The following is a 12,978-nucleotide window of genomic DNA, read 5'->3' on the forward strand; positions in this document are numbered from 1 at the left end:
CGAAGCCTACGAATCGCGGCATCGGCAGTGGATGCACGATCCGGGTCATCGTAGAGAATCGCCATGGAGTCAAAGAAACTATCTAAGGAAGAACGGGCTGGGTCAGAGGTGGACAATCTGAGGGCCCAAATCTGAGGGTCACCTTGAAGGAGGGTCATTACAAATCTTACTCTCTCCTCATCAGTAGAGAATGAATGAGGAAAGAAACTGAGATATAGTTTACAAGCCTCTTTAAATGTGAAAAATTTGGATCGATCCCCACAGAATTTTTCAGGGAAAGCAATCTTAGGTTCTTGGGGCTTAATGGTGTTACCCCACAAGTTAGCAGAACCTACCGGAGGAGAAGATGCAGGACTGGACCGCTGCTGTGGAGTTTCCAGTTTACGGGTCAGATTATGGAAACCCTGCAGGAGATAGTTTTGTTTCTGCTCCTGTTCCTCTAGGCGTTGAAGCAAGGTGGTCAGCAACGCTTCAGTGGTGGAGGAGGCAGATGGAGCAGCAGCAGCTTCGTGACCATAGTCTTCCATGGCCCGTGATAATGTCACGGTCGGCACCCAATACCAGAACAAGTGCCGAGCACCCTGGTCTCGGCTCGTGCTTCGCCAGTAGCGTGACCGCCTTTGGCTTCGGGAGGAGCCCTCAGCTACTCGGATGCCACCTGGACTTATACGAGAGGTGCAGAGCAGGAGTTCTGGCTAGCAATGGGGCACGACAGTATAAAAGTCTTAAGGCCGATGGTCACGGTACAGAAAAGGATAGGCAAAATACGTGGTCAAACTTGCAGGGTTGAGGCGGGCGGATAACTAGGATCGTCAGGCAGGCAAAGGGTCAAACCGGGTAAACAATCAGACGGATGAGGCAGAAACAGTAGTCGGAAACAGGCACGGATCAGGATACGGAATAATCGGAATCGTCAAAGCCAGGCAGGGTCAAAACAGGAACAAACAGAAGCTTACAGCACAAATTCAGGCACCAGGAGTAAACCTATCACGGGCAATGAGTAACAAACGAAAAGCCCTTTAAATAATTCAAATTTGGCGCCATTGCGCACTGACGTCATGCGCATGCGTCATGACGTCATCCGTCAGCGCGCCTGCGCCTTTAACAATGCGGAAGTGCGCGCGCTCGCACACTAAGAAGGAGCCGGCTTAGAGAGAAACCGGCGCGGCGGGCGTCCCCGCCGATGGCAGCGCGGCGGGCGTCCCCGCCGCGCTGGTAAGTTCTTTTTTATTACACCTACTCTGAGAGACCTTACACACTTCCTCAATACAATTAAATACCTTTCCACAGTATTGGCTTCCTGTGGAAAGTGAGCTCCAATACGTAAATTAGACTAGTGGAATGGAATTGCCTGGTCTGCGGTTCCTTCCAGAACACTATAGGTTCCCAGATCAGACAGCAAAGTCCTTTAAATAGAGACAACATTCTCTGTTTAGTAACATTTCTCTTCAAACTTACATCTCCCACTATGGAGAACATAAATTGGTTGTGCTGCTGACTATTTATTATAGTGTTACTGTAAAAAAGAAAATTTAATATAAAAGCAGACACAACATCAAAGGGACCCCCTTCAGGCCCTAATTATATTGAGTGACATATAGATACTTATTTTCAAGGCTAAGACTCACAGTCTTTCTCTTTCACTGTTTGGGGAAGCTACACAGGTATAATATATTTTGGTACAGAGTATTTGTGAAAGAGAATTATGTAGTGATGGCTTTTGCAAAAAAAAGGAATCTCCTTTTTTTCACGACTTGTATTCATTTTTTTTTTACGACTTGTATTCTTTTTTTTTTTGCAGAAGCCATCACTACATAATTCTCTTTCACAAATACTCTGTACCAAAATATAATATGCCTGTGTAGCCTCCCCAAACAGTGAAAGAGAAATACTTTAAGGCTACACAGTTATAATATATTTTGGTACAGAGTATTTGTGAAAGAGAATTATGTAGTGATGGCTTCTGCAAAAAAATGAATACAAGTCGTGAAAAAAAGGAGATTCCTTTTTTTCACGACTTGTATTCATTTTTTTGCAGAAGCCATGTTTCAATATCTTGTCCTACCCCCCCTTAGGAACCATGTTCCAATTTCTTGTACTAATGAGATCGAAAACAAGTTGTAAGTTTGGATAAATGGCTTCAAATTAATAGGCTGTATCTGTGCTATAAAACCCAGAGGTTCTAGATGCATATTTGGTTACAGGGAAATAAAGGAGTAATTTACATGTCTTCTCCCAGAAGGGTTAAGGTCTGGCATTTCTGGTTTTACGGCATGTGAATAGCTTCTATTTTTATAAGGCTTATTATTGCAATTGTTGCATGTAAAATGGCTTTTCAGCTCCCTTTTGGCCCTTCTCATCCTAGCCATGATGGGTTCTACATTTGGATACATGTTATATAGAGATATAATGAATACAGGCCATACGATCAATACATTAATGTTTAAGCTTTAATTGTGGGGGGGCTGGCTGTCTGCAGAAAGTGTTAATTTCTTTTTTGTACTTGCTGAATGATTGTGGTATGGTGTTTACAAAAACAGATTGCTACTGCAACAAGTGACAAAACACAGGAAGTTAAGAAAGGCGACTGTGGTCTTAAGACATTGCAAACATTTTTTTTCTAACAGTGTTGTGTGATGTGGATAGACCGCAGATATGTTTACTGTGTGGGAGACATGCTCACAAACACCCCCGCAATACCTTAAAGGAAATGTAAGGCTTAAATGTATTTTAAACAGTAGATATCACGTAAAAGCCGCATACCATAAGTCAAAAGTCATTGCTAATTAGTAAAAAATATATTGCAAAGTTGATTAAAATTATGTTTTCTTTAATTAGGCAAAAAAATTATATTTCTGGTTGACTTGTCCTTTAAGGAAGAAATAACCTGCAGGTTTTTGGACTTACACCGTGTTGTACTAGGATGTGCTGGGCCCAATGGGTGCCACCATCTCAGGACTCCACTATCCCAGCCATAGGAATAAGCCTTATGACCACTTCCTGCACACTGTAATATAGCGTTTAGCAGGACGTGGGGACTTCCTCTTTGGCTGCCTCTGTTGAACCAGGTGGATGTTTCACTGAGCTGGGGATCAACAAGTCCCCAGTAAAGCATAATTTGCCCTAGAGAAGCCATCATTATTTAGTGTAGTCGGGGAGCAATGACCCCGTGAATGAGGATTTACAGTTCTTCTAAAATCAACCCCAGGCTGCTTGGGCGAGTTTTCTATATTAATAAATAAGCTAGCATTTGCCTTTTTTTTTAAAAACGTGTAATATTTAAATTGGAAAAAACTGTCCAATTTACAAACTCAAAAACTGATAAATAAGCCTATAAGAATGGGATCTTTTAGTGGTGAGCCAATTTCATTAAAGGGGACCTGTCACCCACACATAAAAATCTGTATAAAAAAAGTCCTTTGAAAATTAATATTAATTACATTTATAAATGTATTTAAAAATCTAATCTGTCAATACTATATTGCCTGTCCTGCCTTTATGCCTTAAGCACAGAGGTAAGGCAGGCAATTACTTTCACATTCCATTCAGCACTTCCTAGATGTCAGGGTTGATACAAAGCTTGTCTTAAGAAAATAGTTTACAAAATGGCAGCTGCCTGCTTGCTGTGATTGTGTACATTAAACACTGGGGGAAACAAGATTTATATAATTTCGGTAGTGTAAGTAAAGTTTATTTAGCTCAGCTAACATGATAAAGGATTTGGAATTATTTCTTAAGGTAACAGGTCCCGTTTAAGGAGGAGTATATGTTGGTAGTGATGTCCCTCCTCCCCTCTTTAACTAGTATATCTGTTATTTAGTACCCCCAATAGCCAAACTTACCTTGGGGGGTCTAGCCATAACAAGTGCTCGTAATACTGTATGAAATGCTGTGTAAATATGGCAACTACTTATTGCTGTTTTTTTTTTTTAAAGTATGCTATACATATAATTGTTTAAAATAATAATTAAAGAGTTAAATATAGTGGTAGTGATGAGCAAATCTGTCCCATTTTGCTTTGCTGAAAAATTAGAGAGACGATAGGAAAATTCACGAAACGGCGTGCATTGTTTTTGACGTGACCGTGTCTATTTTGACGCGACGTGGCCCAATTTGGCACAGGCGTGACTTTTTTGATGCGTGATGATTTTTTTCGCAGCAAAGATTTCACCAATTTCAAAGAATTCACCAATGGCGAAATGTGGAAATTTGCTGCCAATCCATGCCTGGCGAAAATATTTGCTCATCACTAATAAGGGGTCATTTTTGAGCACTTTTAGTACTTTGCACTCAAATCTGAGTTGAGCCCTGTGGTTGAAGGGCCTTGCACTCCAGAATAGAGCACAAGGACCTGTACTTTCCCCATGACTTAAAGGAGAAGGAAAGGTAAAAACTAAGTAAGCTTTGTCAGAAAGGTAAATAAAGCCATAAGCACTCACAGAAAAGCTGCACTCTATGAAAAGAAACACAGGATTTCTTGTCTCCTTTTTTGTAAACATGTTCTTCAGGTATCTGATTTCCTCAGAAAAATCCTTAATTCCTGAGGCCAGAGTCTGCACAAGTCTCTCCTATCTCCCATCTTCTTCTCCCCCCTCTCTTAAGAATTGATAAAACTCACTCCCATCTCCCTTAGGAATGTGTAATCTGAGCAACCAGCCTCTAGAGCTGTAGCAGGAAGCTAGGAAGACCAAGCTAAAATGGCAGCTGCAATCTTAAACAAACACAGGAATTTTATAGGGCTCAGGTATGGTAAAGCTTTCTGCAGAATAAATATAGCATTCTAGGTGGCACTAATGTGGTGAATCTATTGGCAGTAAAATGCCAAAATGACTTCCCTTCGCTTTTAAAATTAGTGATGAGCAAATTTCTTCACCAGGCATAAAATTTCTGCATTTTGCCATTGATGAATTATTTCGCGAAACTTCTTTGAAAATTTGTGGTTGCGCCATAATAGACACGGTTGCAGCAAAATAGATGTGGTCACATCAAAGAAGGGTGCGTCGCATCCAAAAAGGGCACGGCCGCACCCATGTTTTATGAATGTTTCGCCATTTCACAAATTTTTCCATCATTTCGCAAATGACAGGGACAGATTCGCTCATCACTACTTAAAATGCTGCATTCAGCAAAAATATATGAATGAGGAGTGGGGGTGGTAAGTAGGTGTCACCTTTTCTGTCCCCTACCTGTACCTCAACCCAACTTGCTATATGCACGGAAATGCAGGTCTAAAGATCTAATCTTTTGTCAGGGACCCTGTGAGTCTATAACAAGAATAAGGCAGGGCCGCATTAAGGTACCAGTGGGCCTTGGGCAAAATTTCCATGGTGGGTCAACACTGAACCATGAAATTTGTGATGGAATAACCCTCAAGCGAATGAAATTTAATATAGTAATGCAGGCAGTGAGGAAATGGTCTGCACTTACTGAAGAAGATTTGATCCCCGGTGTGCCGCCCTGGGCCAACAACATGGGAGCAAACAAATGACCAAATGGCGATACCACAAAAAAAGGCAAAAAATAAAATAACCACACTGTAAACTTCTTCCATCTAATCAAAATGAGTGGTCTGCCATCTCTGCAGGATGCTTCTGGCAAGAGTTCTACTCTTAGGGGCACATTTACTAACCCACGAACGGGCCGAATGCGTCCGATTGCGTTTTTTTCGTAATGATCGGTATTTTGCGATTTTTTCGGAAAATTATCGCGACTTTTTCGTTACCAATACGATTTTTGCGAAAAAAAGCGAGTTTTTCGTAGCCATTCCGAAAGATGCGATTTTTTCGTAGCGTTAAAGCTTGCACAAAAAGTTGCGATTTTTTCGTAGTGTTAAAACTTGCGCGAAACGGCGCGCCTTTTAAGTTTTAACGCTACGAAAAAAGCGCAACTTTTCGCGCAAGTTTTAACGCTACGAAAAAATCGCAACTTTCAGAATGGCTGCGAAAAACTCGCGTTTTTTCGCGCAAATCGTATTGGTAACGAAAAAGTCGCGATAATTTCCGAAAAGTCGTAAAGGCGCTGAAAAAATCGCCAAAAATACGAAAAAGTCGCAAAATGTTCGTTTTCCAATCGGAATTCTTCCAATTCGGTCGGAATTCGTGTCTTAGTAAATCAGCCCCTTATAGTATTATATTTGAGCGAGTCAAGAAAATGTCGCCCACTTTAAAAAAGTTGTGTGTGACAAAAAAAAGTTTTTTCACAGTTTGACAAACAGGACAGATTCACTCATTACTAATGAAAACTAAAAGAATATGAAAACTACACATTTTTTTGTGGTTTTTAGGTTTTTCCATGAATCTTCAAGGACTTTCAAACAAAAATCCCCAAAACCTCTAAAAGAACAAATGAAATAAAGATTGTTACAAATTGCCTAGGACAAGTCCCATTCATTTCTACATGACCTTGACAGCAGTGAAGGGTGATTTTTTTCGGCAGACATGGATTTGCAGCAAAATTCCGCATTCTGCAAATTTTTTGCTTGAAGAAATTCATACAACATAAAAGTCGCCAAGACAAAAATATTGCTCATACAAATGATGCCCATTGGCTTTAATGTATTTGAAGAAAAAAAAATTGCACTTAAAGTTTGTCACACATAAAATTTGTTGCCTATTGACTTTAAAATGTTTTATAAATTTTTCAGCAGTTTCACAGATTTTTTTGGCAAAGCGAAACAGGACAGATTCGCTTATCACTACGTGACAACTTTTAGATAGCAAAGTTTTGTATTAGTGGTTTTGTGGTTTTTACGATAAATAAATCACAAAAAATCGTGTTTTTTATTTCAAATGAACAATTAAGAACAATTAATGAACACAAATCATAACAAAATGTAAATGTTCCCCTTAGAGTGTCAACCCCAATGACAAGTTTGCACCTGGATTTTTCTAATAAGGGAAAATATAAGCTGGATTGATTGACATTTCCAAATCTGTGTATATTGGGCAGTTTAACTGAATATATTTCACCTCTACCACTGTGATAGGGATCTTCCAACCAACCTCCTTGGTAGTAGCAACAAAAGCTTATTAGTGGTAATTCCATATACTCCTTACTGTTGAGGAATAATCCTATTGGGGGTCTAGCCATAACAAGTGCTTGTAATACTGTAGGAAATGCTGTGTAAAAATGCCAACTACTTATTGCTGTTTTTTCAAAGGCAGAATTTAGTTGCTGTCTGAATGTTCCCACATGACTTGAATGCAATATGCTATACATATAATTGTTTAAAATACCAGTTAAAGAGGTAAATACAGCAGAAATGTATTAGTGAGGGGTATGAAGGGTGGGGATGGCAAGTAGGTGTCACCTTTTCTGTCCCCTACCTAAACCCAACTTGCTAGATGCATAAGTCAGGTAGTGCAGGTCTAAAGATCTAATCTTTTGTTAGGGACCCCATGAGTCTATAACAAGGATAAGGCAGGGCCGCATTAAGGTATCAGTGGGCCCTGGGCAAAATTTCAATAGTGGGGCCCTACTGAACCATGAAACTTGTGATAAAATAACCCTCAAGCAAATGAAGTTCAATATAGTAATGCAGGCAGTGAGGAAATGGTCTGCGCTTACTGAAGTAGATTTGATCCCCGGTGTGCCGCCCTGGGCCAATAGCATGGGAGCAAACAAATGACAAAATGGTGATGCCACAAAAAGGCAAACAATAAAATAACCACACTCTTCCAGCTGATTTAAATGAGGAGTCTGTCATCTCTGCAGGATTCTTCTGCCATAAGTTATCCCCTATGAAATGTGTGCTAGTGGGCCCCCTATCCTTGTGGGTCCTAGGCAAATGCCCATTTATTAAAACAGCTGCCTTAAAGGCTACATGAAACCACAGACAGTAAATATGTGTTCAGTTCACACTAATTTACCTCAAGGATTGTTTTCTAGGAACAAATGATCTTTATCCATTATTCTAACCTTAACTAGCCCTAAATGTTGGCCCTAGAAATATGTTGCTCGTGCACCTCTTGTGGCACCAATTGCCAAGGGGATATCTTTAAGTATGTATGCACAATAACACTGGCAATACAGTGGATACAGTGTAAAAGAATATAACCACAGTCAAATGATTATACATGCATTTGCAGACATGAACATCAGTGTTACTGACACATCCCACCTCAAAATAATGTTTTTTTAAATAAACAACATTTTGCCTGCATTAAATGGTTACTGACATGATTGTTATTGTACACTTTTTATTTCTAAATTACACTGTTTACATAAAAAAATATTCATTCTACTATTTAAAATTTTATTCTTGAACCAACAATTTCAATGCCGGATTCTGATGGAAAAGCTCTATTAACTGACGCATTTTGAAAAAAGCATATTTTTCCATGACAGTATTGCTTTAATTGCATTTTATTTGACACTGTAACATCTATATGACTCGTTATGATGTTTATCTCCAGTATCACAATGTTTGGTCATGTGACATGATACAGACTCGTTATGATGTTTATCTCCAGTACCACAATGCTTGGTCATGTGACATGATACAGACATTGTGACATCACAATACCCAAGAAGGGTTACACACATCACAGGCACAGTGGGATCAGTCTGAATTCAGACACGGTGACTGGCAGAGGTGAGTACAAGTTGTGGTCCAAAATATTTATTTTTAATTTATTAGAACCTTTGTTTTATATATAAATTTAGCAAATCTGTATACACTAACAGAGACTGATGAAGCTTTATAAAAGTTGTTTTTAGAAACTGATTGTTCACTTTATTTCTTATTAGAAAGAATGTCATTCATATATAAAGCAAACCTACAATACAATATTATATTTACTGCAAAAATAAACATATAAATAAATGTAGAATGACACAAGGGCTTACAATTTGCAATAAAAGCTGCATTGAAGCAGATCAGCATTAGACTGCTGCAATAAATACATAGCGGTCCCCGTGTTGTTCCTATATGAATTAACAAACGTATGTAAACTAACCTAAATTATATTAACAAAGAATACTCTAGATATTTATGTACGTGTGCCTATTATATATGCAATCGTATGTAACATAGTTAAACATCATAAAGAGTCTTATAATTGCTACGATGTCAAAAGTGAAATTCCATTTTTAGATTTTAATATAGTAACATTTATATGACTCGTTATGATGTTTATCTCTAGTACCACAATGCTTAGTCATGTGACATGATACAGACATTGTGACATCACAATACCCAAGAAGGGTTACACACATCACAGGCACAGTGGGATCAGTCTATACTCAGACACGGTGACTGGCAGAGGTGAGTACAAGTTGGGGTCCAAAATGTTTATTTTTAATTCATTAGAACCTTTGTTTTATATATACATTTAACAAATATGTATACACTAACAGAAATTAATGAAGCTTTATAAAAGTTGTTTTTAGAAACTGATTGTTCACTTTATTGCTCATTACAAAGAATGTCATTCATACATAAATAAAGCAAACCTACAATACAATATTATATTTACTGCAAAAATAAACATAAATAAATGTAGAATGACACAAGGGCTTACAATTTGCAATAAAAGCTGCATTGAAGCAGATCAGCATTAGACTGCTGCAATAAATACATAGCAGTCCCGGTGTTGTTCCTATATAAATTGACAAACCTTTGTATGTATGTATGTATAACTTTATTTATAAAGCGCTACTTATGTACGCAGCGCTGTACAGTAGAATACATTAATATAAACAGGGGTATTAAAATAGATAAATACAAAGTATTACAATAAGCACAAATAAATACAAGATACAGTTGCAATAAGTTAAGAGTCAAAGACACAAGAGGATGGAGGTCCCTGCCCCGTAGAGCTTACAATCTATATATAGAGCTTATCAATCTATGTAAACTAACCTATATTATTAACAAAGAATACTCTAGATATTTATGTCATCATAAAGAGTCTTATAATTTTTACGATGACAACACTGAAATTCCAGTTTTAGATCGTAATATAGTAACATTTATATGGCTCTTATGATGTTTATCTCCAGTATCACAAGTCATGTGACATGATTCAGACCCATTATAATGTTTATCTCCAGTACCACAATGCTTGGTCATGTGACATGATACAGACATTGTGACATCACAATACCCAGGAAGGGTTACACACATCACAGCCACAATTTGATCAGTCTATACTCAGACTCAGTGACTGGCAGAGGTAAGAGTACAAGTTGTGGTCAAAGGTATTTATTTATAATTCATTAGAAAGTTTAATTTATAGAAACATTTAGCAAATCTATATACTCTTGCAGAGAAGCAAACCTTCTATATAATATTATATTTATTTAACAAATAACATAAATGACTGTATAATGACACAATGGCTTACAATTTGCAATAACAGCTGTATTAAAGCATATCAGAAGTAGACACGGCTATATATATAATGGTCCCCAAATGCCCCCCTTTTTTTTAAGAATCTGGTTTTAATGTGCTTAAATATAGATTTTAATGCAATTTAGTAGTGTTACAATCTTTTTACATTTTATATTTGTATTCATGGCAATTGTTCTACACATTTCAATGAATATTCTGTTTAGTCCTGATTACAATAGAGATTTTTATATGTGTGTGTTATAAATGCATTTGTATGTAAGGAAGCTAATGATCATAAATATTAAAATCTGCTTAAAAAGCTGAACTTCATATTCAGATTGTATTACTCTTACAATTTTTTATTCTAATTCATAAATACTGTATCTTGTGACATCATCATGTTTTTTTTTTAATAATTATCTTTTTATAATCTTTTCCCCTTTAGACTGTGGTTATACCATGGCCTCTGCTAAGCGCTTTGGCTGTTTTAGACGGCTTTTAAAACCTTTTATTCAACTTTATAATTTCAAAAATATAAACGAAAATTCATTAAATCTTAACAATGCAAGTGCTCCCGTGAAAAGCGGTTGCAATGCTCAAAATGAAGAAGTCAAGACAAAAAAGAAGACAAAAAAGCTCTCTGGATTTTTTTCAAAGATTTGTTTTTGTAAGAAAACAATCAAATCAGAAAAAGAACCAGAAACCTGCAGTGATATAGAAGAGCTAAACTCTGCCATAAGCACCTTCACAACAGAGGAAGTGAGAATTGAGCTCCCCGTCCCCTGCAAAGCAGAGCAAGAGAGAAGCTCAGACTTCAGTGCCTGCGCAGATGAGGAACAGGTATGTGAGCTCCCCACCCTCTGCTTAATAGAGGAAAGCCCCAAAGAGGTGGCAATTGTGGAACTAGAAGAAACCACAGAATCCGAATGCAAAGATGAAAAGGAACAGAATCTCTCAACCAACAGCCTAGAGGAAGAGAGACCTGAGACATGCAATGAAAAGCAAGATGATTCCACCACTTGCAAAAAGGAGGAACAGAAACCTGAACCTGATTCCCCTCTTTGCAAAATAGAGGAATATCAAATCAAAAAGCAGAAAAAGACCAGAAAGGTTGCAAAGAAAGGAAAGAAAAATAAGAAACAGACCATCAAGGTTGAATTAGAAGAAAACCCCTCCACTATCTGCCCAAAGGAGGAAAATAGTAAAAAGATGGCCAGAAAAGAGAGGAAAGCAAAGAAACGCCTTATCAAGGCGGAAATAGAGAAAAAAACAGAATGGGACTCTGTAGGCTTATACAGACCCCTGTATGCCTGCATAAATGAGCCATCCACTTACAAAATGGAGGAATGGAAAACTGAACTAGATTTCACTCCTTGGATAAATAAGGAGCATGAAATCAAACCCTTCTTACATGAGAGAAGGGACAAAAAGGAGGCAAGGAAAGGAAGAAGGTACAACAGACAGACTATCAAGGCCGAGGAAAAGAAAAAGAGAGAAACATTAACGGATGAATTCAAATCACTCACAAGATACTATGCAGATGAAGAGAATGAATTCTCTGATGATTCTTGCGAGTACATTGGAGTTCCAGGCCAGCCCTTCCCTGACGGGACTGATGCCTGGATCCCTGAACTGAACCTGACACAAGAGCATAAAATGGCCCTGCGAGGCAGGGAATGTCTGGACGACAGAATCATTGATGCAGCTCAGTCCTTGCTGAAAATCCAGTTTGAGGCAGAGGGGCTTCAAAGCTGCCTCCTTTCCCAAATTGGATTTCATGCAGTTACAGGACCATCAGTACAGATCCATTATGACAGTGTAGAGAGACATTGGTTGACAAGCTGCTTTAAAATGGATCATGTGGAGATTGCAGACAGTGCTGTGACTAAACAGCACTGTACCTCACTGAGGAAACAAATAAATGAATGCTATAGTGAACTAGTGAATGATCCTGAAGGAACTATGGAAATACTTGATGTTGATGAACAAGACAATACTCATGACTGTGGGGTTTATGCTATTGCTAATGCATTTGAGTTCCTGTCTGGTGGAACCCCCATCTGCAAGTACGAGAGCAAGAAAATGAGAAGGCATCTCATTGGTTGCTTTGAGAGAAGGAAGTTTACTGAATTTCCTAAAAAAGTAGATGCCTGTGTGGTTGAATTGGAACCCACACTAAACATTACATGGCTGGATAGAAAATGAGATGCAGTCTAATAAATAGCTACATGAGATAATCAGCTTCTGAATCTAATCTGCCAAAAGATGGAGATACTGTAAGTTACTTCTACTAATTAAAAAAAGGAAGTCAGTATCATGGGAAAGGCCAGACAAACGATATATTCTCCCAGTAACGTTAATCCTGTAATACTGAAGAGACCGGAGAAGAGGCTGACGAAACCCGGTCTGTAGTTGGGAATCTGATCAGCTATTATCCTGGCTTTCGCATCAAAAACCCAGTGGGGGAGCTTTAGCCTATAGGATAAACCCATGTAAATGGGATTTTTTTAGGAGCCTTAAGGAATTTGTTCTATTTGCATACGTATAAAGCGTTCTCCTCAACCCTTTTGACTTGTTTGTGAATCCCTACTCCTGGCTCTACCGAAGCTGATCAGAAAACCCTGCACTACACTGATGAGCCCCAA

Source organism: Xenopus tropicalis, chromosome 9 (assembly GCF_000004195.4).
Source record: "Xenopus tropicalis strain Nigerian chromosome 9, UCB_Xtro_10.0, whole genome shotgun sequence".
Lineage (NCBI taxonomy): Eukaryota > Metazoa > Chordata > Amphibia > Anura > Pipidae > Xenopus > Xenopus tropicalis.